This window comes from Haliotis asinina, chromosome 2 (genome assembly GCF_037392515.1).
Source record: "Haliotis asinina isolate JCU_RB_2024 chromosome 2, JCU_Hal_asi_v2, whole genome shotgun sequence".
Taxonomy (NCBI): Eukaryota; Metazoa; Mollusca; class Gastropoda; order Lepetellida; family Haliotidae; genus Haliotis; species Haliotis asinina.
Window position 1 is genome coordinate 57,450,979 of NC_090281.1, and position 5,031 is coordinate 57,456,009.

Genomic DNA, 5,031 nt, shown 5'->3' on the forward strand with positions numbered 1-5,031 from the left:
TTATTCACTGTATGTCTTGTAGAAGACCCTGGTTCCGGCTCTTCGGATGACCAGACTAGACGGTGCGATGTCATCGAACAACCTACACGTGCTGTTCACATGGATGAAGAACATACATTCCGGGCACGACTCGAGGCACAGGCTAGAACACTCTTCCTCCGAACGGGCATCTTGCGGTGGTGCCATTGACTGATCAGTTGTGTCCACGTCAAGAGCATGAAGGGCGAATCTTGCTGACGCTTCACGGGGTACTGTTTCAAACGAAAATTGTAGTAAGGAAGGAATTCCATTTTGCAGATTTCTGCTTAAAGTTGTTTCGTTAACAATACATAATGCATTTCTTTAAAAATAGTATCAGCAAACTGGAAAGCTACCATATAGTTTATACCAAAACAATCACAAAATTTAGATTACAATGTTATAATTATAATAATGTTCGATTGAATTAATGCAACGTTGCATTAAATCGAGTCTCGCGCACTCTATCCGCCGGATATTATTTCATGGGAAACTCACAGAATTATAACCTTTGGAACGCGCTTTACGTTTACCCTATCTATAGTCGAAGTTGTGATGGAGGCTAGAACGTCAAACACAGACAACATCGATGTACCGAGCAATCGTTAACTTTACATTCCATATATAGCAAGTGTTATCCGTTTTGAAGCTCCTAGTCTCGAGTTTCAATTATCGATTTCAGGAAAGTTGTAATATATAATAGGTATTTCATTGCATCAATACGACGCTAAAGTGGGTGCAAATGCCCCAAACAGTATAAAATATAGGACAAAATATAGATAAAATATGTGACATTGTGACTTTAAGTTTCTCCTTATATTTACAGTGCTGCATTTTAATACACAACGTTTATGTACTTACGCCTCTTTTCGCAGAGACCAACATTTTTCTGACTGCAGTGGTAAGTGCCCCACATATACTGGTTATCAGGCACCATGCCCACACATGTAACATTGTCATCCATATTGTTTGGTCAATGGTCAGTGCCCAGTTCATCCACTTGGGAATGGCCCCGTCCAACCAGCTGAAGCTACCATGCGTGTTGCGGAATCCAATATAAATTGGAGCACCAGCCGGATTTCTGGAACTGAGAGAGTAAAGGTAGCAATCTGCATCACCTATGATTAATTCAAACACTGTCTTCAAACATGATTTTATCCAAATTCCATCTGGTAGAGGTGGTTTCAGTGGTGAGAAGGCGAGGTGCAATTAGTGATAGTTCGATAGCGATGATGTCAATGACTAGATTGTCTGGTCCATACTCAATTATTTACAGTCTGCATCGACCCGTGAAGGTCCGGGGTAGAATAGGCCTTCATCAACCCATGCTTGGCATACAAGGCGACTATGCTTGTCGCAAGAGGCGACTAACGGGATCGGGTGGTCAGGATCGCTGACCTGGCTGAAGTGTCATCGGTTCTTAATCGCGCAGATCGGTGTTCAGGCTGTTGATCACTGGTCCAGGCGCGATTATTTACAGACCGCCGTCATATAGCTGGAATATTGCTGAGTGCGGCGTAAAGCTAAACTCACTCACTACATTCACGTAGGCGGAATATTGCTGGTTGTTAAACAGTAAACAAACAAAAAAGTCAGTTGGTGACAAGGTGAAGTGAACAGGAGATTATTCACATGGTAAAGGTGTTCGTCCCGCAAAGTAAGATCATCCTAGTGATTACCGATTCAGGTTCTCTACACTATTGCCACCACCAGTCACATCACCGAAAATCTCCCACCATATGCTTAGAGAATGATGTTTTGTTTGCTTGTTTGAATGTTTGTTCATTAACACTGCACTCAACAGTGTTGCATTTCATACGTCGATGATTTTAAGTACAACCAAAGATGAGTTTGAACGTTCATTGGACAAAAAAATGCAAAAGTGAATTATCCACTATAAAATGGAATCATGTTCGGCAGTAATATCTACAGAGTCTCAGAACGAATCTTGAGAGGAAACAAATAAGAGATGTTCAAGAGCAACTGAAGGACCGCCGTCATAACAAGTGGATTTTCAATCAAAAAGCATCTCCAACATGTTTTATAAAAGGTGTAATTGGACTCTGACCGATTGATGTATTTCATTAACGGTGCATGTAGTCTCGATTCATGAGAAATTGTAAAAAAGAGAATTTATGAGTGTGTTACGTAATTCATTAACCGATTGCACTCAATAAATGTCTTCGTACAAGTTACGAAAGGGACACCCCAGTCGGACCAGATGATGCAAGGGAGGTAACTCAGTTGCAGCTGGTCTGTGGCAGCAACATCCTAACCTATGGCTCGAAGGGGAAATATATCATTGCACTCTGTTGAAATTAGTTATCCATTCTCTGAACGATTTTAGACAATAAGCGGACAGTGTGTTATGCTTTAAAAGTTACCTGGTGTAGTTGACGAGAATTAAAAAAAACTCACCTCAGGTAACCGATTGCCTTCTGAGCCCGTGTGAAGGAATTGAGAACAGCGAGATCTGTGTAACCGAGTTGCTGGCATCTGATCCGGGCATCGTAGAAGGTGAACCTCTTCTCCAGCAGCAGGAATCTGTCGACACAGTGACCTAGGAACACATTGATATAACTGATGATAAAGTGACCATAAAATATGTTACCTGCCCTTTGGCACCATCACAGTGAGAATAAACCAGTGAAACAGGCATGGTGTCACCATCACACTGGCACAATCACATTGACACCATCACACTGGTGCAATCAAATTGACACCATCACACTGATGCAATCATATTGACACAAATCACACTGACACCATCACACTGGTACAATCACATTGACACCATCACACTGGTACAATAATATTGACACCATCATATTGATACAATCACATTGACACCATCACAGTGGTGCAATCATATTGACACAAATCACACTGACACCATCATACTGATACAATCACATTGACACCATCACACTGGTACAATCACATTGACACCATCACAGGGGTGCAATCATATTGACACCATCATACTGATACAATCAGATTGACACCATCACAGTGGTGCAATCATATTGACACAAATCACACTGACACAATCGTACTGATACAATCACATTGACGCCATCACACTGGTACAATCACATTGACACCATCACACTGGTATAATCACATTGACACCATCACACTGGCACCTACATATTGACATACCCCTGTCCATAGAGACATGAACGCTACTCTTTCGATCGGTGATGATTAGAAAAATTACGTCTTCTTTTCAAACTTTTACCAAGACTCTACTCGATTCTGATTAATTCATCCGAAGATTGCATCCGACTTGCTAAGCCATGTGATCTACTGATAACAAGGTCATATGAAAACTGGCATAGTTACTGAAAATCCGTTCTAAAAACACAATTTACCTACGAAATACATTAATAGCACGTCTTTCTGACAATATGAACCACAATGAATGAAAACACTTACCTTCACATACGGGAACCACGCATAGTAGCAGAACCAGCGCGAATATGACACCGTGCATATTTTTGCGAGGTTGCTATCTGGTCCAGCGTCTCCAATTTGCAAACTTAACTCTCTGTGTTTTCCTACAATCGTGTTCTTGCACACGAACATCCGTTATGCACGTTGGGCGAATTGAATCATATGTCCTTCGGGTGGATAAAAAGTCGGGTAAACACCTGACCATGTTTTGTAATCGTGTTCCCGGATTGCCCATTGGTAGGTGAGCGCATTACGTTCCAGACAAAAACGACACCGTACACGAATGCGTGAGTGTGTATGGCAACGTATCATTAATTCCATCAGTGGTGTTAGCGCTGCCATGATACTGAAACGGTCAGAACACTTTTTTATTTGTTTAGTCTTTGGGGCTTTAGTGAAATAAACACCAATCAAAAGAGTGCCGTGTGTAACACTCCGGGAAATACTACTTATTGCCCAACAGCATGATTTTGTTAGAACATACCAGATTTGATTTGTCAGTTCTAAGCATAGAATGAATTACCAAACATAATAGTCTGATGTGCACCGTAATGTCGTAGATGTATACGAAACACTGTACCCATAGTCTCAACATTTGAATATATTTAAATTTAGAGACGCAGACATGTCAAGAGGCTATGGCATGGACAATGATGCTATGCAATAATCTGCTTGCAGTGAAAACGTATCGGTGAATGTCACTTTAATCAAAAATGTAAATCGAATCAAGTGAAATTACATTGCGAATTTTCATAATTTTATCTTGTCAGTTGAACATTTAAATCTCAGATTTTTTTTCAACAGGATAAAAGTTGTTTATCAGACGACCATAGATTTGTTTGCATTACAAGGGGATATGCACACTAAATGAAACACCGAGAACATGTAATGTTGGTCTTAGTTAACGCTCATCACGTACCGAACGTGCATTTGCTTCACTGTTCCAACCACTGCGTTTACCCCCTTGTAATACAAACCAATGATAACTTCTTTTCACCGCAAACAGTATTTTTATCGGTTTCTCACCAATTCTCTGTAAAACGAAGCGATTTATTAATAATGCTGTCGCACTTAGCTTCAGCTGTAGCCTCAGAAATTGGGATTTGTATCTAAAAACATGTTCGTTGTTAAATATCATCCCAGAGGCGGAGCAAAGAAAGTTAAATGGCACGCCTTCATGCTTATCTGACTATCCAAAGATGTTCATATGGGTTGATCCTATTACAAAACGCCTGTCGCCAGACAGGATACCTATCTGTACAATATAATCCACGATAGAGAATCCTGAAAACGTTTTTGAAATAGCATTAGTGAATATTCTATAATGTTGTTTTCTCAAAATAATGAAGAATGACGTTTAAATATGATTCTAAAAAATAGATTACCACTTTTACATTATCTCCAGCATATTCGTAATCTACGTTACTGTTGAATTAACGATGTCCAAATTACGCAAATGCCATGTTAAAATTCTTAAAATGATGTGAAATAGCTGAAGAAGTAATTAGGGTCACGTGTTAAGCTAAACAGCCGATTATTCCAGATGCATTTACATTA

The 5,031-nt window shown here is 40.0% G+C and overlaps 1 pseudogene; it reads right to left on the reverse strand.

Annotated features, from left to right (window-relative positions):
• On the reverse strand, positions 1-3,190 carry LOC137271902 (uncharacterized; annotated as a pseudogene).
• Positions 3,191-5,031: the final 1,841 nt, after the last annotated feature.